The sequence below is a fragment of the Bombus huntii genome, chromosome 1 (assembly GCF_024542735.1).
Source record: "Bombus huntii isolate Logan2020A chromosome 1, iyBomHunt1.1, whole genome shotgun sequence".
In the NCBI taxonomy this organism is placed as follows: Eukaryota; Metazoa; Arthropoda; class Insecta; order Hymenoptera; family Apidae; genus Bombus; species Bombus huntii.
The window spans coordinates 21,029,387-21,056,213 of NC_066238.1; the positions used below are offsets into that span (position 1 = coordinate 21,029,387).

Genomic DNA, 26,827 nt, shown 5'->3' on the forward strand with positions numbered 1-26,827 from the left:
TTTCGAGTGTTCTCCTTTGTGCAGCCAAACATAACCCTTTATCCGCAGGATTCGTTAAGTTAAGTGGTTTCAGCAGCTGCCCCCTCTTCCACTCTCTTACTCGTCCTAAGCAGGACCAAAGATGGATGTGGGGTGGGGACAGCTATAATTTAGCCTGCACTTGCTTATTTACTACGCCCATTATCGTCGTAACGCACTTTGCATGCTTTCGCCCATTTCAGCGCTTTCGGTTCGAGGTTGGAGAAACTTCGAAGGCGGTAGAATGAAAGGGTGGGGATGAACGAAGAAGAACATCGCTCGAGTGTAAACAGAGATTGAGAGTTGAAGAACGTGTTTCCGTAATAAGCATCCAAAATTCCATTAAATGATTGATATCAACGAAATAGTAAACAGAACGTTCGCGTTTCTTAGGAAAAATGTTACATAACCTCAAACCGATCTCTTACATAACCTTACAATACCTGCTGCTCTTTGCTAAGCCCAATCTAGAGAATCGACAAAACTAAATCGGAATTTAATCGAGAAAAATCGAAGCTACGCGTTTAATCGCTATTTAATATCTGTCTAAACAATTCGAGCGTGGGATGTGCGCGTGCTTATAGGTTCGTGTTAATAATTCTCAAAGAGAACCCGGCGCGGCGAAATATTTTTCTCACGCTCATTACTTCACACGGACTAGCGCAGAAATAGAAAAATTAGTCGAGAAGATTCTACTGTCGAATAACGGGGTGAGCGCCTAGTGTTTCCTTTGAGAGAAGTTAGGAGTTAACGAGTCGCAGAGACGCGAGGCGCGCTGGACCTGCGTGAAAAAGGTGCACAACACGGTGCATGTGAAAAGAGAAGAACAAAAGTCTCGGCCAAGAAGGAAACAAAGAAAGCAGGTATAAGTAGAGGAAGAAAAATGTACATATATATATATATATAAATTATAGGTATACCTACTTGTTTTTTCTAGGGTTGGCGGTCTTGCTTATTGAGGTCGTCTGCTATTCAACAGCAAACCTAATAATAGGAGGCCGTTTTCGTAGAAGGAAGCGAGGGAAGTCGTTGTACCGAATTATTCCGCGACTCGGACCTGCAACAAGGCGCATAAAACGAAATTAATGCGGCAATAATCGTTTTGAGCATAGTGTAATTCGCTAAGCCAACTATCCTTGAGGCCGGTTTAATTCTACAATAATTGTTCTACATGGCAACTAATCACTGTGATATTACGTTGCCGTACTTTTCATACGTGGCGTCGGTCCATGCGCCATTTCGAATCAGTTTCCGCACTCTGCTTGTCTAACCTCAAGTTTTACACGTCTATTTTCCCTTTTATTATTTTTACGTCGCTTTTTCATTCCCTTTGCTGGAGGCTCGTCCAGGTTGGCGTTGCGCCATAATATAGCGCGTGATATTAGGGAAAACGCGTCCGTAAATTCATTACCTTTTACGAGGCGTTTTCCTCGTTGTTAGCCGCCTTTTTATCCGCAAGACCATTACTCTACTGTCGCCCATTACGGTGATCCCTACACGCTAAGTATTAAAATCGCGCGCAATGACAGGCTACAGTTCTCACGCTTGCCCGACAACGCGATCAAGTGGAACATAAAACACAAAATAAAGTACAGCGCGTTCATGAAGGCAGACACGCACTTGTCTGTTTACCAAGAAGATTGGAATACATACGATGAAACAAACAATTACACGGCAGGGGAAATTAAATACATCGAGAATTGATAAGTGTCATCATCATGTATATGTCATTACATGTGCGCATAAAATATTTTGAAATTTCGTAATTGAGGAGTGCTTGTAACAAACACTGTAAGTGCCAAAATTGAAAAACTTATTTTTTTTTACTGGAAGATGTCTCGCGTGCCAATAAGAATGCTGTGCTATAGAATCTAAATGCAATTTCCCTGTCTAAATAGTTAGTAATAACTCTACAAGACAGCGTCACAAGGTCGTCTATATAGAAAAAAGAAAGTGCCAATGAACATTAGTTAATTATTTTTTAGCTTTTGCGCGTGCCGTCTATCTAAGTTATCCTAAATGAACGAAACATTGAGTTTTCTTTACAACCAAGAGATGGCACATAGAGGCTCTTTTGCACATCATTTTTCTTTTTCATGAGTTTGGACTACATTAATGCGTGTTTTCTTTGCCTCCTAGAAAACTCGTTTCTTGGCACTTACAGTGTTTTCTACAAGCAGCGCATAATTATATTGGTAAAGTTTGAAATATACATGAAAATGTACGTAGAAGCTACATGATGTTTCGTAAATGCATCTAGTAGTTACGTAATAGTCCTCGGAGAAGCCAATTTACGTATGGAAATTTTTGATTGCGAATTAGAAGATAATTATCAAGTTTACATATGATAGTAACATTATTATTACGTAACATTAAGGATACGCCCCGATTAATTAGAGATTAATCGTAAACCGTGTGAATATTCGAATGGAGATGAATTATATCCGGCGGAATGCATGCAATTACGTTACATTGGGGATCATTATAGGTCAGAGTCACGGTACATCTCAAGGGAGCGCAACTCCATCTACCTGAGGAATTCAGATGATTGTCTCATCTATAAAACTTTTGTCATCAAATAACTCCAACTTTTGTACCCAGTGGCGGGAAAACGAAATTTCGTTTCATAACCTAAGATCCCCAATATTTACTTTTACAATATTATTTGTAAGCCAATACGCAAAATCCTAACTACTAATTAAGTAAATTGAACAAGAACCAATCCTCCTATTTACTAAATGCTTGGCCGTCTAGACCGCAGACACGTCCTCCAAACACGAAACATAGACAATAGGAAACGCGTCGATCTGATTCCGTATCTAGGAAAGCATGCCACGATACGGTTAATTTCGATCGAACGACCAGAGAACTGCCACCCTTGGATTCTGATTAAAACAATCCTCTGCAACACACACACACACACACGCGCGCGCGCGCGCGCGCCTGAGAATACAGAGAAAACGAAATATCGTTCAATTAGAAGAATAAAATTGTCAGCTGTTATAACGTAAAGCCCATTGGCTACCATAAGCTACCATAAGTTGCCGAAGTATCATATTACCAATCCCAGATATCTAATAACTAGACTGCGTATTTTTATAAGAGATTTAGAAACACAAAAATGCATAGAATGCACGTGATATGCAAGCAAATTGGATATAGAAAATATCCAAAGTATAGCACGCTTTATAACATTCGCCAGGTCCTATTCTTTTATTCGTATTCATGAAGACGTGAATTCGTATAAAAATTCGCAGTCTGGTAATAATCAATTTCGATAAGTTGGGCATGTTCGCGTAAGTGCGCCACCTTTCTCTGTAATTAAGGTGATTCCGAGCCGTCAAAAGCGTGCAATTACAGAGCAGTAAAAAGAAAGCCACGCGATAACCACGTAATAACCGTTAACGCCATCAGATTTTAATCACGGAAGCAGAGTTGCTACCCCGGCTCCTGGGTTAGGCTACGGCCACGAACCACCATAAACTATCCACTTACTAGACACTCACCACGCGCTCCATCTACCAAACTGTACGAAGAACCTCCTCCCACTCTACGGTTCGATTAAATCCTCGTCTATAAAACCACACGGCTACCTGAAAGCCAGTTTCGATCGTGTCTATCCGTATCGATCAGCGGTTCTGATTAAAATGGTTCGGAGAAGCATCGGAGGGGACGACCATGAAGGATTCGGGAGCAAAGCAGCTCAGTGGAGCAACTTATCTCGTTCATGAGATAATGTTCGAATGGATTAAAGCAGTAGACATGTATGCCTGATGCAAGGATAGTGGCAAATGACGATATGGTTCAGAAAGGAAGAGATAGACGATGCAGGTACCGAAACCCGTGAAATCGTTTATCTCAATTCATGCAGGTGGCAATACACGTTCGAGGCTGTGAAACGTTTCACGAACGTCGTTACCCTGATTGCTCTTCGTCGACCAAAAATACACGCCGATTTCATTGTCTCTTATCTGTATTTGTTAATTACTCGGAATAGGGTACATCTTAATTAGAAATTATCCTTAGATAAGAATAGGGTACATTTCCGATGATCTTGTAGATATGTTGTCAAAATCAAGATTCTGAGTATCGTCTTCTTACGTGCGTAACCCTCAGTCGATAATGCGTTCGAGCGCACTTCTCGTCAATTGTTCAATTTCATTAGGACACGTTTAACCAAATTGGCAAGACCATACAGCGAGAGTAAAAGCATTCGATGTAAATGGTCATCGAGCAACTGCTTCCTCGACTCTAGTAATAAACGCTACAAGAGACTCTTCGACACGGTCATCAAACGCCAAGTGGTGAAAGGATGCTAGTTTACACCTTAGTTTTACCAAAGCGATAGAAGAACGAAAGGAAATTGCTTGTTGAAAGGAAGCACCGAAACTAAAGAACAGATAATGGCTACGATAGATGCAAGCTGAAAAACAAATACAGCTATAAAATTAATCGAAAGCTTTATCGTAATTACGAGAACTTTATCGCCGTGTGAAGGAGCTCTTACCGATTCATTTAACGACTAGACACCTATGAGAACGGGTGTGCCCCGTTTCCCTCCTCGTTTTTGTAAACAGAGGCACGGCGGTCGAGAATGTGTTTATGATCGATAACTCTTGGAAATCGTGCAGCGTCGAGCGTGTTGTTCAATATTTAACGCACTGTCCTAACCTCTTTGGGCCGCAGTCGAGCGCAGCAGCCGGGACGACATGAATTTCAGATGGGATGAAAGTAAAATCATCTGACAACGACGCCAGCGTTACGATTGAATTAACGTCTACGTGGTTGAAACGTTTACCCTAGCGAGGGCGTTTGATAATTTAAGAGCCATGAGCGAAGCGGAACCATCGACTGTTAATGGAAATCGAAGAACGATTAGACAAATTCGACAGGATAATGGAAAGACGGCGGAAACGAGTTATTGATCCTGGAATGATAGTACACTGCGATCTTTCATGTATTAAGTAACGTGTTTATTTTTATTGAAATGTATGTAATTTTGTGCGCTATACCAGAGCAGCCGCATAGTGTGATACACTATATATATATATATATATATATACCATTCGAATCTTTCTTTCTGTAATTTCGCGCATTCCTGTTACGCTTTTAACGTTGGAATAGCGCATTGTTTCTTTTGGATTGTCACACGTCACACTTCTATGGTCCTCTTGTAAAATGATCTGCTAATTACGAAACAATAATTTGCTATCTACATTTCGAATATGTAAAAAATTTTGCGAAAATTTACCAACACACTCTCATATATAATGTGTATATACTTCATGTAAAATTATCGAGAATTGTAGATCGTAATCGCGGAAATAAATACGTAGCAACACTTTCATTACATGTAGAGACGATAATAAAATAGTTTTGTATTTATTTAATATGTGATTTACAAGATGTTCATAGATACCCATTCAGCACTCTTCTGCTTTCAACTTATATATATATATATATATGAACGATAAAAATGACTCGGTAAAAATGGCCTGGCAGAATGAATCCACTATATCTCGCGCTAATGAAAATTTAAAATGGAACTACAATCGCTTTAATGAAACCTATAAATATACGCGGAACGGTTTAATCGAAACAGACTGTGAGCCGGTCGTATCCGTTTTATAAATATAGAACAAATTTGATCGGCGAACGTAGCGCCATTCCGAATGAAAGCACAACTGTCTCGATCTATTCTTCGATTTGTGTTATTGTCCCGTATCGAGAAACGTATTGCAGAAGGAAACGCTAGCTTTACACTTGCATGTGTTGTCCACGATTATTAGCCGCCTTGCTGCGTAATCCTCTCTTCGATATGTTATAGGACACGCTACCGTAAACGCAGAAACAACGGATACGATTTTATCTGATGCAGGTGGTGTGGAAAATGCACATCGATAAAATAGAAATTCATATATGAAGACCACAGAGAAAACATAATCAGTTCATTTTTATCGGTCTCCTGATTTTTACGTTAATTGATGGTTAAAGGGATGTATTTCAGTGTGAAATAATTGACACAAGGATAGGTTAAGTCAAAATCTATGAATTTTTAAGAAACCAAAAACTATTTTAACGTAATCGTAAAACTAAATAAGGGGATAATTTGAAATTAGTTGACAGTATAATAGAATTAAAAAATACCCTTTTCATATTTAAAAACCGAAGATATGATTTATCATAATAGTACTATATAGATAAATAATATAGATAATAGATAAATAGTACTATATATAAATGAAATTGGCAGTGATATCACGCTTTTATTCGAACCTTATATAACCATTAGTAATTAAGAGCAAAGTATCGGTTAATTAAAACGGCACTATGTTTCAGTGTTCTCGTGTTTTCTCTTGCCTTCGGTCGTCGAAACGACCTAAGCAAACGCAACTATTTTTCGAACTGGTACACTTAACGAGCAGCGACGGTACAGAAATCGACTAACACTGGCGAAGATAGACAGAAAAATCGAAAACGAGGAGGGAAAGATTTCTAGAGAACTTGAAAGAGATTCGAAGAAGGTTCCGATAAAAAGGAAGGCGAGCTACTCGACGTACGGACAGCCAATCATCGAAACTTTTGTCTACAACCTCCTCGAGATGAGCCGTGGCTCATTTTCAGCGAGTAAAAACGACTAAAGATGGCGTTGCTCCGTAAGAATCGGTAACGACTCGATCGGTAAGCACGTTCGGGTCAAGTGTGTACCATCTCTGCGAACTTTTGCTAACGACAATACACCAAGGCGGAGACAGAAGTCATTTTTCTCCTCTTCTTTTCTTTTTCGACCATCTCTTCTTTCAACGCTGACGAAAGCTTATTACGGACGGTTGAAGCGAGTGTCAAGTACTAGCTGAAAGCTTAAACCGTCGTTGTGACACAATAACAGCTCGAGATTTTCCGTTTCAGGTGTCTACGGTCGTGCGTTGTTTCACACGTCGAGTGTACACGATGAAGCATATACACAGAAGCAAAGGGGGCGCGCGAATTGCACGAGACAACAAATCTGTCGATCCAGTTTAGCAACTGCACTTAACCTATTTTCGTCCGGAAATTACATCGGTAGGTGCGTGTTATTACTATGCGAGAACGTATTTTATAAAAAATTGAAAAATCGAATTTCCGAGCGGCGGAAAAGCGGATTTCTTGCCCTCGTCCCATCATTCGGGGGCTGTGCTTCGTTCACTACCGACCGAACAAATTAAGGTCAATACGGAGGGGGCTGTATTTTCAGCAAAATATTCCATCGTTCGTATCGTCGAATCTCATCGCGGATCGATGACGATAATACCGTTGTAATTTATTACGCTTGACCGGGATATATATCGAAATTCGACCTCCACGTTGTTAAGCAAAATGGAAAATTGAAAATAGGAATTCGTTTGCATCGGTATCTCATATTTCTTATATGTATCTATCTACGTTTTCTTCTACCCACAACTATACGCGCACGCATAAATTTCAGGGCACACACATCTCTACGTATTATATATATCTCGATTGAAAACACGATCGTCATCGTGGATGAAGAATCTCCGGTTACCAGTTGAGTTACAGCCGCAACCACCGCTTTTTCATCAAAGAAATCTCTTAACGTGTCATTGAATTAAAAACGATGACATTTCACCGTTCACGGATCGGCGTGTATTTTTCTCGGCATAAATATCGTTCGTAACTCGAACGAGGATCTGGAGAATCGTTCGTGCATCCATATGCACGGTGTACATATATGCATATATATGTGCAATATACGGACAAACGTGTATGCTCCATAGAGGGACCGCCATGGAACACTTGAAACGGATTTTCAGCGGAGAATACGGCGCAGTTAAAACAGTGACGACAGCTTTTAATTGAGGCTAGGACGCCAAGTGAAATATTGGAATTAATCGCGAAACTTGCGTCGGCTAACGAACGAAGAGAGCTATCGAGTTAGATCAGTCAACGAATAATGGAAGAATCGATACAATGTCGCTCCATTGACGTCGCCGTGTTTTCATTCCCCCTCGCCTATATCGTTCAAAATACGAAATTCATCGCGGTTTCGGGTAAAGTTATTGATACAATTTTTGAGGGAAAAGTGGATTGTTTGTTCTCGACGCGCTCGATGATGGCGTGCTAATCGTTCGTGTAAAACGATTATATGGCGTTCAAAGTGACTTAAAGCCACCAAAATTATTATTATTTTATTGCTTGCTAATGACGATTCTATCTTTTCGAGTTTAACGAGTTTACAACTCCCGCAAACGTAATGAACGATTTCTATGAAGGATAACTCATTTGTCTTATTACGATTTAACGAATTAGTTATTTACTTGACAATCTGTTATAATGACAGATGTATTATTTCAGCGAACAATATGGCTGACTTATTTTTAATGTTGCGGTCTGTTTGACTCTGATGACGATGATTGACAAGCTAACAGGTATAATATTAAATATATTATTTCAGCAACAAATAATATGGGTAATATAACTTATTTATGGGTTTGTAATTTGCTAAAATCTGAGGATAATTGAGGTTATACTTTTTACAATTCGCATTAATAAAGGAGTAAGATTACAATTGTAAAATTTTCTCCTTCTAAGAACTATAAAACGTAGGTGAATCTACACGTTTTACTCGATTTGAAAGATTTAAAATCCCATGAAATTTTTAAGTTTCTTCTATATCCAATGATATTGTGTCTCGTTACAGTGTTTCAAGGACTTTCGTTGCAACAGGATGACTGTCGTTTTCATTGGAAAGTAAGTGATTTAAAGAGCTTGTAAATTAAGTTAGCATTTGCAAGATTATCGATACAGGACAATTGTTTCAACGAATTATATGGGTATACGGTATGAATGCAAAATGGGCCAGATATATAATAACGTACTTAATCAATTTCGAGGGTGAACGTATCAGATCGTCAAGCTTCAATGTAAAATCTCGTCTCGCTTATCCGACGGCGACAAGTGAACGCACGCGATTTGGCGCTGTCAGCCGGAAACGCGGGATTTTCAAATTTTAATCGAATCCGTCTCGCCCGCGCGTTTTCCGTCGATTAAACGCTTTACAAGCACGGACGGCCGCACGTCCTCCGACGAGGGGAATATTTCATTGGCCGCGATCCTGCATAAAACAGCGCGAGAAAACGAATTACTCTTGCAAGTTGACTGAATTGCGTACGATACATTAATAATAATACGTTAATACGTCAGTCATCGAATAAATAAAATCGCGAAATTAACGAGTAGTACCAAGTAATTTCGTATTTCCTTTTAATGATCATTTAACGAGTCATATCGTCAAGGGTTAAAAATTTCTGATTGGCAATATGTTTGGCGAAAAAACAATATGCATTTATTAAAATTGTAAGGTATTTATGTTCCACATTTTTTGCAGTTATTACTATTTGAAGGTAATACTGGTCGTGATGGTTTAGTTTTTGATAAAACCTCGCCATAGCCTCGGGCGAGGAATATTTCATCGGAAAATGCGAAAAATCCCTAGAAATGATTAAACATTCGAATAATATCAACAGCGATGCTAGCCACCTGTTTGGGCCACATTTTTTCCAATTTTGCGATTCTCTAGCTGTAGAATAAAGGATGATTGCCTACAAAATAAACAATTATTACAATACAACAGTTCCAACGTGTCATTTGACCATTCAAAGAAACTAGTTGCAATGCTAGTGAAGCGTCTAGATAATATCCCTATTAGACACAGTTCGCTCGTAGAAGTCTCAAGTAATAACAAACGCAAGTTAGTGCGATTAGTATATTACTGGGCAAGCTTTCTAAATTCACGAATACATAAGAAACAACCATGTTGTTTAGCCACCATACGAGAAGAATAACAAAATCATCCATGCGCAAAAAAGAAGTCCAAGAATGATTCGACAATGCGACAGAGGATATAATAGAAGTCACGTGACGTACGTTCGTCGACGAGAGCGCCATCGGAGATCCGTATGCGGCCACGGGTCTATTCTCATTCCGTTGAAACGATATCCACGGCATAGTAATGAAAACCCTGTTTCGTTTCCTATGCAAAGGACCGGCGCGTACTTTTAAACGTGCCGTAATAATACCTTACTAGAAGCAATTAAGTGCAAATACAACCGATTGGGATGAACGTGCGCACCGGCGGATGCATTCAGGGGGTTAGGACGTGGAGATAGGATGGACACGGAGGAAGTGGCCCAGGAGAGGAGGGAGCGAAAAGAGGAAGGGACAGAGAGGATAGAGAGAGGAAGGCAGATCGGAAATTGCTTCGAGCATGCTCGCTCGCAATAATACCACGCCTGGCTATGTGTGTGTGTGTGTATGTATGTGCACGTGTGTATACCACGAGTCTGGCCCTCTATGTGTAACTACACGTACATACGTGCATATCCGATGTGTAGCTATAGGTATTTGCGTATCTATATATATATGTATAGGCATACCAATACCAGAATACGGTAAGAACAAAGCCGACGGCAAATGACAGCAGTAATTTTCGCAAACTGTTGTAGGATGCGCGCTGTGGCATTCAAGAATACCGTGGCGTCGTTGCCGCTCTTCGAAATGGTACTACTTTTCCTTTTCTCTTACATACATTCTTTCTTTGACGCCTTCATCTCTCACGCTGATGATCCTCACAACTTACAGGTTTCTTTTCTGGCGGCGTGGTTTCGCTTTTTGATACCACGGTCGATAAGTGGCAGACGCTTGAAGACTTAAGAAGAATTTTATTGATGATTTAACGAGCTTAATTTGGTAGTATTTGACAGTTTAATTTGAGTAAGAATATTCAACGTCGAAGGTAAGGAGTTGGAAAGCTCGGGGAACTTTATGAAAACCAATCAGGCAGAATTAATCCGAGGGCAATGTAACGTGTCAATAGACGTGACTGGTTCTTGTAAGGATTTTTCAATTGGTTAAGTATGTATTTAAATCTTAACAGATCCGTTAAGGCATTTCTATTTTATTCTACGATTTATTTCTATAATCTTTTCTTAATGTTTCGCGTGAATCATTTCGCCGTCTTCCATCTCATCTGACTCTGTTTCCACGAGTTGTTCTTTGCATTCGACGACGGCACTTTGTTTCCTTTTTTCCCCTCATCGCTCTATTTCTTACTTTGTCGCTTCGTTCTCCGTCTCTATCGTGCGTTCATTTGTCACACTCGCGTTGCTAAGCCGCATACACATGTGAGCACGCGTTGGTGGTACGGTGTGTACGGTAAAGCTGGATTTACGCTTCAGAAGGATCGGAATCTGTGGGAAACCGAGCGTCCAATTGACCGGCCAACTGTTACAGCACCCTTGATTCTCTATAGATTCGAATTCGAGATCAAGGCGCGAAAGCCGCGCAATGAATATCCGACCGCACATAGTCATAGGATAAAGGAAAGTCCAGAAAATTTTGCGGTGCGACGCTCGCGAACACGTCTCATTTATCCCCCTTTTTCCGTGATTGTTTGTATGCAGCGATGGTTAGCCTAAAAAAAAGCACTAGGAACCAGGAGCGTACAGAACGAGGACGATAAATTTTTCTGGTGTGCGGGAAAAACAAAGGGAACACGAACCAACGCTTTCTCTCTCTCTCTCTCTCTCTCTCTCTCTCTCTCTCTCTCTCTCACTCGACGAATTTCTCCTCGTAACAACCGAACAATGAAAAAAATGCAGTAAAAAAAGAGAGAGAGAGAGAGGAATGAGAGACGTTTTTTAACGACGAGCCACTATGTATACTACAATCACGGATTTAAAGAAATTTCGATGAAACGACAACAATCTTGATCATCAGGGATAAAAGAAAACCCGCTGATCGTAAATATTTCGTTTCGTCTGGGAGCACGTGTGATCCATTATTCAGGTGAGCACCTCCGACAGCTTATGCTGCAATAACTAAATAATGCCGCGCATTCTTCCGCGTGCGAGCATCGTTGAGCCTGGAGAAAGCCTTAGCCCGGGGAACGCTCGTAGCATTAAGTCGTCCGATGTCGATGCCAGGCCAGCCGGCCGAGAGAGGAGAGCCTAGTATATATGCAGTGTATCTTGGCCATGCAGAAGCGCGCGCGTGCAGCTGGATGCACTCGCGTGCCGCCACGTAGCCAATCACGTAGCACCGCACAATACGCCGTGCCAGGGAATAATGCCCAATTTTACACGAGGCAAGATTGACGGCCGTATACGTCCTTATACAGGCGAGACGAAATCGGCTTAAAAGTTTCAAAACTTGCCTGAGGCTGTGGCAAGACGAGGAACCAACGGAGTACTCTCGAGGTAAAGCGAAGAAAGACAGGCAAACTTGAAAGAGACAGAGAAGGAGGCAGCAGGATCGAGAGAACGAAAAAGGGAAACCTTATTTACTTTACGTTATATAGAAAGATAGGTATACATATGTCGGTATACACGCAGAAGTACGTATCCCCTCTTCCAGGGTGGTACGGCTTCATCCATGCGTTAAATTCCTCCGGGGGATTCTTCCTCTTTCCTTGATCCTTCTCTTTCTCTTGTGCTCTGTGTTTCTCGACTGCCCTCCCCACTCTACAGCTACCCCTAACTTCTGTGCTCTTCTCAGTTCACTCGTATCCACTTGCAACAGAACAGACCACTACCGCCGCCACCTCCTCAGGCAAGAGGTGTCTGTCTCTCTTTCACGGGTCTCCTTTTGCTTTCAGTGCAACAACTTTGATAGGGGCAACAGCTCCAGGTATTTCCGATGTATCGTTCGTAGATCGCGCGGTAGGAAGAGGAGAACGGAGGAACGAAACCGGGAAAAAGAGTTTTAATTTCTTCGGGAGCTCGCGGTCTGGCATCCGTTCGTTCTACACGTGGAAAACCGTGTAAAGGCGGAACACAGCCGAAGGGGAACGGTGAACTGGAAGAAAAGTTACGTGGTAACGTAAGTGAGGTATTGGCCGAGCTGCAATTCCGATCGGACCAATGAATTATTTTTACTGATTCGAACGTATTACCGACACAGATGGCTCCTCGCTCGAAAGTCTGCCGCGCAGAGAGGTTCTTCGGTTGGGAACGATAAATGTCGCCCGTACGGCGATTATTCTGCCAATTGCGAACACGGAGCAACCGTTGTAGCGTTGTATCGAAGAACGAATGGTATTTCGAATCGTCTTAACATTTGTCTTGCTTTTCTCCAATTTGGTACGATCATTGAAATTAATCAAATGCCAATATACATGCAATGGCTACAGAAAATATTTTGCCATTTTATTGATCATCACACTTACGTATTATTTAATTAGGTTCCAGTATATTAAATTTTGTATCGCTATTAAAATGAAACGTGAAAGTTGGTAGGAAAACGCTTTATTCAAAAATAAGCAAATACTTTTTGTAGCCACTATATTAAGTATAATGTGCATAGCGAATGTAAACATTTCTCTTACATAGAAAGCAAATGTTTAATCAATGATGCCATCTTATTTTATGTATTTACGTATTATTAACTAAAGCGATTACTAAAAAACCTTCAACCATTTCTTTAAAAGGAAAGGAATAAAAGAGAGATTGCAAGATATACAATCGAGAAGGGTCGCACAGAAAGCATCCACGTGAGCCACGAACAAGTCACGAGACACGTGATGACCAGCCAATAAGATTCCACTACTATATTAAACCTTTTAGGAGCCGCTTAAGTCGCGCATAGAGTGACAAGCACCTGCCCTCGTACGACTGGATATACGAGGGGACGTCAGGTTCGTTCTCCTTTATATTCGAGCTGCTTTTTTCATTCGGCTAACTCGTTAACCTGCAGCATTCGCATATTCAAAAAGTAGAATAGTCTGTTACCTGTACTACTTTTAACGGCTCGCTGAAACACTGCTACCAAAGTAGAACAAATTTTTACTGCGATCCGTTACTTATAGTTGAATAGCAAATTTAATCCGCATGACAAACATCAAACGATTGCATTTCCAACCTTTATTCTACTACTCGAAAATTCTCTGTGAATTAACCCAGTATAGGATATAAATACACGCACGTATGTATTTACTGTGCAGTAAATCATTTCATTAATCGATGACATATCATTCCAAATGGATGGCTTCTTAATTTTAACGTTGACTGCACTAGCTCTCTGTGACGTGTTTGACGAATACAAAACCTACACGAATAAACGGCACAGCAATGAATAATATAGCATCAAATTCCAATCAGAGAAGGTATTCGAAATGAAAAACACACTGAATAGCAACTACACATTTTGATTCTATCATATGAAAAACAATTGAAATGCGAACTCATTTTTCGCCTATCGTGCTTATAAATTTCACAAAAGAAATATAGTATGGATTATTATAAACAGTATTTGTCTCGCTTACTGAGCGGACGTTTCATTATTTAAAAAAGGTTGCTATATACGTTTCGGAAAATTTTTATTCTTGAAAATCGACCACCTTTCTTATGGCAATTTTAAACAAAATAAAATTTATGATATCTTAATTGGGATAGAAAATTTATTAGTACAACGAGCGTCTAAAATATTAAATATTCCAAGATCCATTGATATTTAAAAAATGGAATAAAGCCAAAACTAAAAACATCTATATATGGAACAAAATGGAATATACGAACGTGTTGGATCTAATAGTTAAACGTTAAAAACTGATAAAAGGCCAGTAACGAAGTGGCTTTCCTTCGTTCTTTTGTCTTCTTGTTCCTCTTTTTATGTGCAATGGCAAACGTATCTGCGCGATACGTTGGCAAAGTCAATCTCTGACGGTGCATCAAACATTATTTGATCTATGGCCTCGATTATCCGTTCCGATTTAATTCTCCGCTTTCCACGGGGCACAAAGTATTCGGCAAACAGACCTATCCCGCGAATAATCACGTTCGCGCCCAGTTCTCCCCGCCGGAACACAATTTCCCCGCCTTCGACGCAATTTAATTAAAAACCTGTATTTTTCCGTCAGGATTATCCTTGCGCTCTTTGTTTCAATTCCAAAGACTGCTCCTTTGGCGGACCGCGTATTCAGTAGTCCGAGGCAGGGAAAAAGGACCAAGACAAAGCTTTTCTCCGTGAAGACACGTACCAGCGCGCTTCTGTGCTCGCTCCGCCAAAGTTCAAATTAAACAGAGAAGCAAAGACAAAAAGGACAAGAGAAAAAGGAAGAAAAGAAAAGAAGTCACAGGGAAGTAAGAAGGAAAAAAGGAAGAGTATACAGCGGAAAGAGTTTACGTATGCACGCGTATGAATCTTTCATGCAATTTTCTTCGGTATGCATAAGTAGATACGCCTTACAACAGTTTCATAACGTTACCGATATGAATTATAAATATACAGCGCTAAGTATTAGATCACCTGGATTCGTATAAGATGCGAGCCTGGTTCACGACGTCGATAAATTAATCGTGATTCTGTACTCGTGCGGGTTGATATCGTTGTGCTATCATATTCATTACGTACGTTCTATTATCGTACAATCATATTCATAAGAAGAATATATTTGCAAGAATTATCGAAAAGAACTTGTATGAATTAGAAGCGAAATTCAGCAACGATTATTTCAAATCCGCATTGAAATTTAGTACAGCTGATGATACGAGTGGTAGAATTGATTAAAACAATGACCAAGATGTATAGCGGATATAAATAATGGAATTATTCGATGAAATATTGATTTTTAGAATGAGAAACGCGACTTGTATTGGGTTTTGTCAATACCACCTAATGACAAAATTCACAGTCACTTAGTTGCCAATCCAATATCTTTCCACCGTGATTCTCACTTATGAACGACGGCGTATACATCCAAGAAATTCGATTGAAAAAGCTGCTTCTTGCGCGAAGGAACTATTTGTCCAGTTCCCACGTCCGCGACAATCCTAACCAGGAGAGATAGATGATCCTGGTAATTACACCAGAAAATACCATGTACGTGTGCGCGGTCACTAGCTTCACGGCCACGCATGCGCACGCGCAGGATGCGTATCAGCTATACCGCGATTCCATTTACGGCGGGACGCGACTCGTTAACGCGCGTACGCTGGAACCGCGCACGAATGATAATTAGCTTGGCCCCTACAAAGCCTCGCTATGTACATCGCCTGAATCTCTCGATGCGTTCTTGTAATAAGGAGAACTAGGTGGAGTAGGAGAAAGAGGAGGTGGAGTCGAGGGAGGACGTAGAAAAGCCGTGCTCCTTTCCGTGTCGAGGTCGCCGGTCCATTCTTCTTTCAGCGTGGAAATCAGAACGAGTGTGTTTGGCGCTTCGAATTCATTTGTCTCGCAGGCAAATTGTTAACCCTTTCTTTTTTTCAGTTGCCACAGTTTCGTTACGAACCTTAGCCAACGACATCCGTTCAAACCGTATATATACGTAACCATCGGAAAAGGCAGCAGGTATTTACATTAGCGGTGGAGCGGCGGCCATGTTGGCTCGCGTGTGTACTTTATGAACGCACGATTTGTAGCTTTTGATGGTTATCAAAGCGCGCGTACACGGTTTTCCATTCGGCGGAAAATTAATTGCGATTCTCGACAGGGTAAGCTACAGCATGGTAGTCGAATAATTAACAGAGATACGGGAAATAAGCTTGTTAACAGAATCGAGACACAGGCTAGCGGATCGTGTTTCTTTTTTGTATTATCCTTCTTTTTTTTTTTTTTTTTTTTTTTTTGTTGCAGAACGGTGGGAAAAAGTGAACGTCGTATAATCCCGTTGGAACATGCAGAGGGTTGGACGACGGGCTCGAAATTAATTTGTCTGTTCGCAGTATCAATTTCGAGTATCATAGCCACGATCCAAGCGGCAATATCAATTGGACTCTTCTCGTTGAACAATGCGGCACGTGGTACGAAGAGAGAGCGAGCGAGAGAGAGAGAGAAGGGGGCCTTTTAATTAGCCAGCGCGGAACAGAAGTACTCACCAGCAATAACAGAAAACTAAATGTACATCGTGCGTATATAACGCGAGTTTTTTACGATGCAGCCACGGTGGTATATCGGTTGTGTTTAAAGCGAGCCACTGCCAACCTTTCTGCTGCGAAAGGACACTTGAAAGAATGTTCGTAAATATCGTGGAAGCATTTCGGCACGTAAAATCATAAGGCTTTGTGAAGGCGCGAGTGGAGCGATGGTGCTGCCATTAAAAGCGAGCCGCCTGCGGGCGATAGGCCAAGGTATGCGACTGAACGGACAGGTGAATATCGATGAGAATCGAGAGAAGTGCGGGTGAAGCTACCCATCCATTGATAGATAAGGATGTCGATAGGGGGGAATGGGTGAGAAGCCATCGTAGAAAGCACGAGGGACGAGAAGGGAAGATCTTGAGAAAGCGTGAGAGAATATAGCAAAGAGTATGTGCGGGACGAAGAAAGGTATACGAAGAGAAATCTAGAAGTGGTAGAGAGAGAGAGAGGGTGAATAGAGGATCCCGATTATTCAGCATCGACGAGATTTGCAATCGACATTCTCTTCCTTTCGCCGCTCATTATATTGCGCCGTTCTAACCGCACGGATCTCCTCGTCGTTGTCGGTGGATTCGCTTCTTCGAAAAGGGGGTAAGCGAGGTGGAGATGGCGAGAAGAGAGAGAGAGAGAGAGAGAGAGAGAGAGAGAGAGGGCGGCGTGGAGCGAGGCAGGTGGAGAGGAGAGATGGGATGGGGAAGGAGCATCACCGCGACTGCCACACACCACTACTACCACCCCCACCAATTAACCGTCCTTTTCCTTCCAAGTCACGAAGCCGCTGGAAACAAGAGATACGCCTCGGGTACGGAGACAGAGAGTAAAGTCAGATTGCATGGTTGGCGAACGCGGTAGACACGCGGAGACTCGAGACAAATCCGTGTAATTGGTATTACACAAAGGGAAGGAAAGAAAGTTGCACGAGAGGGAGAAAGATGAATAGTGGATAAATGCAAAAGAGAAAGGGGGACTTAGATAAAACGGGAAGAAATGGTCGTTAGGTTTTGTACAAACGTCGGCTCCACATAAAGTGGCGTGTTTTCTTCCCCGATGATATTTCAAAGACACGAAACGGTTTTTAGATATTCGGTCGGTAAGATCGGAACGCCTGAAGAGCTCGCTCTCGTCGAAATCGTTGGCAGATTAATTTCTCTTCATTAGTGGGAGGGATGCCCCTCATCGCGTAGCATCGCTCGAGCACTCAGAGGATATCGATACTTTAATAACGCTCCTCTCCACTTCACGGGTTCAGAGTTCAATTGCCTTTTTTGTCATTAATTGTTGTTTTACGATGGCGTCCGCTAGAGAGCGCTGTGAAAAGCACTCGAAACGCGTGCACCAGCAAGGGAATCCCTGGGCTTGAAGCACCGAGGCTATACACAAAATACAAAGTCAGCCTTCGTTTGATCGTTTACTTGTCGTTTTCCCATCACTCGATGGGCAATTGTTTCGACAAACTTGGGGCGAACCGTTTTTTTCTTTGTAACCTGCCTCCTCTGGTTCCGTTGCCGCGCATACGGCCTTTCGTTTAATCCCTTCATGCAAATGCAACAGACGACTCTTTCTAAGCTGTATTTACGTGCTTTACATATTTCACCTTCCGCAAACGTTTCAACCACGGTTGGCAATCGCGTTTGGTACAGAATACGCATACAATGATTCACGATAGTATTTGGACTCTTACTCGTAGAAACCTTTTATGTAAATGTCCTATGCGTTGCACAAAATATTATGAAATTTTTTCTTACAACTATATTGAGACACGACTGTCATGATTATATTCAACTCAAATATGGAACCAGTCTGAAAATATATGTAGAAGTTACGAAGGTTTATTGGATACATATAGGCGATACAAAAATTAGCATGGATAGCGTTTTTAAATATACAATTAGTACCAAAGGTGATTTCACTAAGTATTTTTGTGAGTTATGTTGTGAATATCTATACATTTTCAGATTCATATGAAATTTTACCAACATAATTATGACACTTGCATTTCATTATAATACTAAATTATAAATGTATTTTGCATTATACAGGATGCGTTATGCAATTGACTCTAGCTAAATCTCAAAGTCGGTGAGAGATGGAAAAAAATTGTAGAGGGAAAATTCGACTCAGATACCTTCACACTTTTTTTTATAGAGAATAAAAGATTAAAAATGCATCGAGCTGTTAATAAAAACTTATAGAATACCATATAAAAAAAAGGAAGATTATTATCGCACTTTCCCGAAGCATCGTTACTAAAAAAAAAAAGCGAGTACCTGCGAACATGGATCTTACCGCACCATTCAATTTTTTCCTCTACCCTTTTTCTCTTTCCATCTTCTTTAACCGACTTGGAGATATATCCTGGCCCAATTGCGTAACGCAACCTGTGTATTCGCAAAACGTTTCCATAAGTGTTTAAACGCGATCACGTACACACAGCCGATACAAAATCTGGAATCGGTGTCGAATGTCACGGAAAAACAAACTACACTTTTTCTGCGGCTCGTGTCGTCGTCGATCCCCCACGAATCTCTGCCACCGCCAATGGCATCAGGCGGCTCTACGACCAATGATAAACACTGTAGCATCGGTAGCTGGATGCCTGCTTTTTTGTCCATGTCCCCTCGCGTATTTTGCACGCTTAAAAAGTTTGAACTTCGCTTTATAACGAGCTTAAGACCTCGCGCGGTTAACGAGAAATGATTTACCACGTTCGTTGCCATATGGCAACTACCAATACATAGAGCACGTACACGAGCGTATATACATACATACAGCGCGGTACAAACGATTCGTGTGTACGTTGAAGAGCAGCGACCGAATAAATCACTGCCGGCGTACAGGCCTAATATAATCGCGCCTAATAAAGTTGGCAGCCACTAAATTTTCTTAACTCGGCCCCCGATTCGACCATGTAATTCCCAAACGGGCGTGTACGCTCCATAGAATCCGAGAATTCGTCGGTTCGAATTGAAAGACGATGCGATGTTCGGGAACAGGTGGATATTCGGATGCTTGTAAATAATGTATCTTTGCTTAACCCTGTTAGTCTCCGCTTCGTCCTCGAGTTTGTATTTCTTCAAATATCTTCCCTTTTTCGCATATTTTATTCATGACAACCAGCAATATATATCATGCATTATGCATAGTAAAATTATATTCTATACTAAAACCAAACATTTGCACTTTTGAGTATGAAACCTACGCTTTTCTCTTCTCCCAATAAGCGCAATTTAAATATCGAAGCAGCTGCCTGCCTTCTTACAGCTGTTCGATTCCCAATTCTTCCCAAAAATAGAAACGACAATAAGATAATCGTTTGTCTGTAAATGAAATCCCGTTGTATGGAATTCTTCGCAAAATCCAATACCCAGATCCGAGATATCAAGATCCACCTAATCCTAACCTATATACCGATCCCTCCTAGACGATATTAATCCACTCGAAAAAGCATGAAACACTCGCATGAAGCGCTCGATAAATAAAGTGATCGTTAAAAAACTGGTGCCGACCGGTCAATAACCACACACCATCTATATCGAGCTAGCCACGACATGGAGCGAAAGAAGCAGAAGTAAAAGATAGAGGGAGCAACGAGGGAAAAATTGGACTCCATAGTCGACGAATATCGAATCGCCATAAATAAATCGTTTCCCAAGCAAGAACCGCTTTTCGGGGGACAGCTTAGTTAAGGGACTGTACTCGTGTTTGGATCGAGACTAGCGCTGTCGTGTATTTACATGGGAGATTTACGGTACGCTGCTACCGATCCCTACAATGTATATTCTCGGTGCATTAACGTTCGAGCGGCAGGAGAACGTCGCCGGCAGAAGCGACTAGCTTGACCTTTGGACCCAGTTCCTTTCCCTCGGCGTTGCATCTGCAAGCAAAATCTCCCGGGGGCCCTGCGATTACGTTTTCTTTCGTTTTTCATCAATTCGACGAGCAATGCCTCTCTTAACTATAATTCGCACTATCTTTCTGTACCTCTGCTCTTCTAAAGCCTCTGCCTTCTCATCGAAGCAACGTGGAACTTTTTGCCTAACGTTGCTGAATGTTTCAAATAAAATCCAACGAGTATCGTTCTACAGAATTATGTTGAATAATTGCGTCGATAAAGACATTGCCGACTTTATTGACCTAGATATATAATTATTGGGTTTGATTTGCCTCGATAAAGCAACTTAGGGGAAAATTTGATTTTCTTCGATGAAATGATGTAGTTAGAGGAAAAATTTGATTTCTCTTGACAAAGAAACTTAATGAGAAGGTAATTTGATTTTTCCAAATTGATTCGATCAAAGCGACATGTTTTCATAGCAACAAATTGCCCGTACGCGAATACGTTGTGAAACAGTCAACGATCTTGTATAGACAGAAGAGACATTTGTTTCTGTGACAACTTGTTACTGCAATGTTTATTTTCCTTTGATTTTTACTGCTCCGAATAAAAATAGACAACAGACAGCAACCTTTGTTACTGGTAACAAAAATACGAGAAAACATGGAAAAATAGCGAACAGCGATAATTAATTCTTCCAAGAAACACCAGCAAAAAGTTCCGCGCTGTTGTTTCAGTGAGAACGTAGCCTTAAGTTTCTACGTTTCCCGATGGTGTCGTTGCTCTGTACCGCGAGAAGCGTTTCCGGGAGACACGCGACCTTCGTGGTCGCTGAATTTCATAGCATCATTACGCGTTCCGTAGAGCGATACTATACCGAGGATGAACGGTCCTCTAACGACGCCAAGGCTCCAGCGGATATTCGACAGATAAGTTTCGTGTAGCAATTATCTTTGGAAATGTTTGGTACTAGGATGATTACCGAGAAGTCTATCTATATGTAAATGACATGTATCGAGAGAAGAGTTGCTTTACGGTCGCTTAACGAGATAAGTTGAAATATAATAATAGATACGTATATCGTTACGACACGGTGGAATTTTGAAAAATACAAATGCAATCAAAGCGAAGAAGAGGAGAGTTCGATCGTTCATCCTCCACGTCCATCGAGGCTGTTTCGGCTGATTAATTGAATAAACTCGTCCACCGGGTTTAATCTCGTCGCGGCGCGGTGTGCACTTCACAGCGTTCTTGCCGATGAAAAAAGTGACAGTCACAATATTAATATTATTCGAGCAAGATAAGCGCGCAGGGCAGCTGTTATTATGCGACGCGTACGTGTATATCAATCGTCAGCCGTCTATCGATCATCGCTATAGTCATCGACCAGCCAAGGACAATATACGAGTATATACGTCAAGTAAGCTTCGTCATCTTAAAATTCGATCTTTGCGCAAAATAATCACGCCCGTGTATATTACGCGACAGCACTAGTCTTTGTTAATGTACAATAACGAATAATTGTGATTATATCAATGACGATACAGGTATACCAAATCTACCAAAAAATAATGGCGACCGCTTCTTTCAAAGAGTCGTCCAATTTCTCTCTTATCTTCCCTTCCTTTTTATTCGCTTTTCCAACCTATAGGATTTTTGTTCTTGTCCCTTTTCAGTAACCAAGCATTCGATGGCTATCATTATCACACTATTGCGAGATTTCTGCGTGAGAACACGCTGTTCTGAATGTAAAGGACTTCTATCAGCACTAATCACGATACGTGACCATCAAAGCCACTAGATCCCCTTGCCGGACCATCGAGTTGCAAAAAGGAAATAAAGTAAAAGCGAGCAATTAAAAGCCAACAAGTCAGTCCTCTTGTCCCCCTTTGCTTCGGGTTCCCCCCGTCTAGTCTACCCTCCTCTTGCCTACCCCTTTAAAACCTTTGCGTCATCGTCCAATCAAGGTAGCCGCGTTTCTACTGTCTACTGTTTATGTGTGTACGTGAGCGCATGCACGCATACATAGGACGCATACACGCACACACAGGATCAGCAGTGGATCCGACAGGTCTGCACGTTTGTGTATACAGTCCACCCGGGATCCTTCCCTTGTTAGGAAACATTTCAAACATTTGCCATATCACGATCGTTTCAAGGCATTTCTTGCTGACTAGAGACTAGAAAGACGTTCTTATTGAGTGATTCGCTTCTCCCTGTCTCCTCTAGTCTGTTATGGGAACTAATCTCTGCTCGGTGAATGATCAACCTAACCTTCAATCGCTTTGAAATTCGTCCGCGTTTCTCCATGGCCGGTTTCTCGTGATTTAGGTTAGGTTTGACACGGTAGTTTCTCAAGGACGTATGTTTGAACATGGACAGATTGGTCATTGAATCGATGGCATTACGAAATAGAATAAGCGAAACGGAATCAGAGTGCGACTGTATGAGATAAGAAAAAAAGAAGCGAAGACCTTCGTATGATATAGAAATCTAGGTTTAAGTGTACCAAATGCAGAGATTCTAATGAAAATCTGCTATGATGTTACAAAACAGCAAAAAGAAAGAAGATGGAACTTGTTATAAACAGATTTTCAATTTCTTTTCTTCCAATAATGCATTCCGACGAGGCATGGCCAACAATAGACACATTCTGGACGTCTACGTGAATCCACAATTCCCATGGATGATATGGCGCTCTCTTATGATTTCCATGACGAGGTAGCGTTCGCCAGATACGATTCTGAAGACGCGGTTCTGGCTCATTCAAAACAGTTACACGTCGCACAAAGATGCTGATGGGAAGGCAAAAAGGCAGCAGACAGGCACCGAAGACTTCCCCGGAATACTACGGAATGCTCTTTGAAAAGGACGCTACGTTAGAAGACACATTTATGCATCTGAACGTTTCTTCTGAAAACAAGACCGACATAACCTCGAAAGCCGACAGAGGTCGAATGTAAGGTGCATCGATTGAAAATCGAAACGTCATTCTCGACGGGTTACGTGGCCGTACCGACATAAGTGAAGAGATACTGGCTTACGAAGGTATTCGAGTACTTGCCAAAGAAAACATTTACGTAAACCATTCCTGTAAAACATTTTATGACAACATTTGTAACGAATAACGTTTAGCCATTTCATTAGCGCTGTAACGAAACACGACTCTATCGGGACTACATTGATCAAGCTTCAAACCAGGATTTATTGAGGTATTAAAACGTGTGCCCTATGTGTGTTACGCGTACATTATACACATTACGTAAAACATTTTGAAATTTTAAGACTGAAGACCGATACGAATCTGAAAGTATACACGGAAGTTACAAATAAGATACTGCAAAAGGTATATACAATAGAATATGAATAGACATTTCAAATAAGAATAATAAGCGTGGAGGATGGTGCTACTGAACGATACAGATATGATATACATATATATTTGTGACTTGTGCATCTACTTTCAGACGTGTCTCGTTTTACCGATATAATCAAGATAGCCGGCTTTCGTTACAATGTTAATAAGATCTCGATATGTTTCATACAACACGCGTAAGTTACGTAACGAAATATATTCATAAATATTAACCGCAAGTGTTCGACTACTTTCAAGAACCTATATAGCTGTAGATAAAACCGCTAGGAATTAGCGAACCGTACACCTTCTCTGCCTCGGACGAGCACGTTTTCTCGGTAGACGCTCCTTCTTTGTACCGTATGCGTCATCCTTCACCGATTCCTCGCTGCATTTTATTTTCTCTTCCTCGTATATTTTTCTTTTTTTTTTTTTTTTTTTTACAGATTATCCCATGGAGAGAGGTTTGCCCTCCCCCTCACGTCGCCCGCGGTCTTCTCTCCGTTGAATATCAAACGAGGTATATACACACAGGTGAAAGTATAGAGTAAGAGAGAGATGCTCGTTGCCTTAGTCATCCTAGACGTATTGTTGGACCGTCAACGGAGTGAGAGTAGGTAGAACAATGCCGCCATGCGTCACGACGCTTGGACGTCTGCCGTGAATGCAGCTATGTGGAGAATAATTATCGTTGTTTGCACTTCGTTTTCCTGTCCGCCGTTGGGACGTTAATATTTTTCGGCCTTAATTGATGCGCCGATAATGGTGCGTGGGCACTACGGAACGGGCGCTTGTTTAGCTTGGAACCCTGGCTTGTCTCCTTCTTATACAGGGTGGCCCAGTAACGGCGATAGAATCGGCAAGAAGGAGATTTTACGTGAAAAACTAAACAAGAAATGCAGAATAACATTTTCTCGGACGGCGCTTCGTTCGTGAGAAAATGGAATTTGAAAATATGGTGGAGATGTATGAATTTGGTAATTCCTGATTGGATACGAGTGTACGATTACGACGGTAATGATAATGGGACGTTATTGTACTTGTAAAAATAGCTGGAAGATGTGAAATAACATTTGCTAAAGTCTCGTTTTAGAGAAAATGAAGTTCGAATGTGTTTAACGAAGAATTAACCTGCATGCTCTTCGACATTTAAATTCAATTTTCTCGAGAAAGAAACTCAGAGTAGAGAAATCTTATTTTACGTTTCCGATCTGTTGTCTCACGTAGAATAACTTGCTTCCGAATATCTATTTCTGTTCAGTCAGGAATTAGCCAAGTTTTTCTACGCTTGATAGAATTTCAACGTTAATATATTTAACGTCATAAGAAAGTATCTTTTTCAAATATTGTACTTCTGACTTACTTATTTCCATAGAATTTAAAATATCTTGCCGATTGTACTATGATTACTGAGACGCCCTGTACAGACGAAAAGGAAGATATGTACGCACACATACACACTTGATGCTCGATTCGACGCCAATAAACCGCACAATCGACGATAATATATTCCTTCTGGCGTGTTCTCGCTCCCTTTTGTTGCGAACCTAAGACGAATGAATTTCAAACCGGGGGATGTGTCCGATGTTTGATCGTATTTACCAAGCCACTGTTCTTCTGTGTCTCCCTGCATTCATCTACTCATAAATTAAGGGGGCTTGATGTTGTAAAGTTGCGGTGGAGAATCAGAGGCATCTGACGTCTTATCGACGTAATTTATTATAGAATCTTTTGACATCGCTATGTAGCGTACGTATATACAGCGTTTCATAGATTAAAAACTTTAAGCCCAATTTCCAAATGCGTAACGAGAGATCGTTATAGGTTATATTATATTATATGTTATTTTATATAATAACGTTTCTGTTTTGTAAGATATAAAATACAATGTTCTATTAAATAAAGGTTATACAGGGTGGTTGGTAACTTGGTAAAAAAATTAAAAAAAATTTTTTTTTTAATTTGTCCATCGAGACAACGATCTACAGTGAGATCCGTTATAACGAGACGTGATAAAGTGCACGCGTACCGAGCGAAAATTCAAAGTCGGTTTTCTCGAAAACAAAGCCTCGAACGAAAAATTTCTATTCTATATTTTCGACTTCTTTTTTCGCGTAGAATCACCCCCTTTCCGCTTGTACCACCAGTTACCAACCACCCTGTATATTATTTCGGGTTTGTAAAAATATCGATTTTAAGACGTTCTATTTCAAAACTGACTACGAGAATATAAAGCCATTAAATCTTGATTCTTTATATTACTTTCGTCGTCTCTCTTTATATCTAACAGACTGTTCTAATATAACGGATATACCCAGCCTCCGGAGTTAAGAGGTTAATAACCATTGATAAATTTGACTGATCTTTCTTTCCATTTTACGAGTAATTATAAGTAGCCGTGTATCTTAGTGGCAAGGACCACATTAATTCGTAATTACACGGTACTTTAGACCATCAGCGGTACGGGCTAATGCTATGACTCGACGGTACGGTGAATCCCCGACGATTCACGCTGGATTAGACGGCGAACATTAAATTATTCCTCATTTCCTGAGCTACGGGGGTGATTGATCTCTGATGACCTTGAAATTTCATTGATATTCAGTCGATCATTACATTGTCCTTATCCCTTAAACTTAAAACATTAAAAATGAAATAACATCCATTATCCACGTTTGAACATCCTAGCTTTTCAACTTATTTTATGAA

The 26,827-nt window shown here is 40.9% G+C and overlaps 1 protein-coding gene and 1 long non-coding RNA gene across 14 annotated transcripts in view; one reads left to right on the forward strand and one right to left on the reverse strand.

Annotated features, from left to right (window-relative positions):
• Positions 1-26,827, reverse strand: part of LOC126873613 (uncharacterized) — a 123,489-nt gene that overhangs the window by 46,984 nt on the left and 49,678 nt on the right. For both annotated transcript variants that reach the window (XM_050634780.1, XM_050634702.1), the window contains exon 2: positions 943-1,075. The gene's annotated coding sequence lies outside the window, so the exon portion shown is untranslated. The remainder of the gene's footprint in view (positions 1-942; positions 1,076-26,827) is intronic.
• On the forward strand, positions 6,929-26,622 carry LOC126878211 (uncharacterized). 12 transcript variants are annotated; one of them, XR_007695604.1, is made up of 8 exons: positions 6,929-7,084; positions 7,484-8,444; positions 8,717-8,766; positions 9,404-12,272; positions 12,671-12,894; positions 12,976-13,154; positions 13,502-13,708; positions 24,565-26,622. It is a non-coding gene; the product is annotated as an uncharacterized LOC126878211 (long non-coding RNA). The 12 variants fall into 12 exon arrangements; XR_007695608.1 differs by having other exon boundaries at positions 7,484-11,862; positions 11,973-12,272; XR_007695591.1 differs by having other exon boundaries at positions 7,484-10,575; positions 10,657-12,272.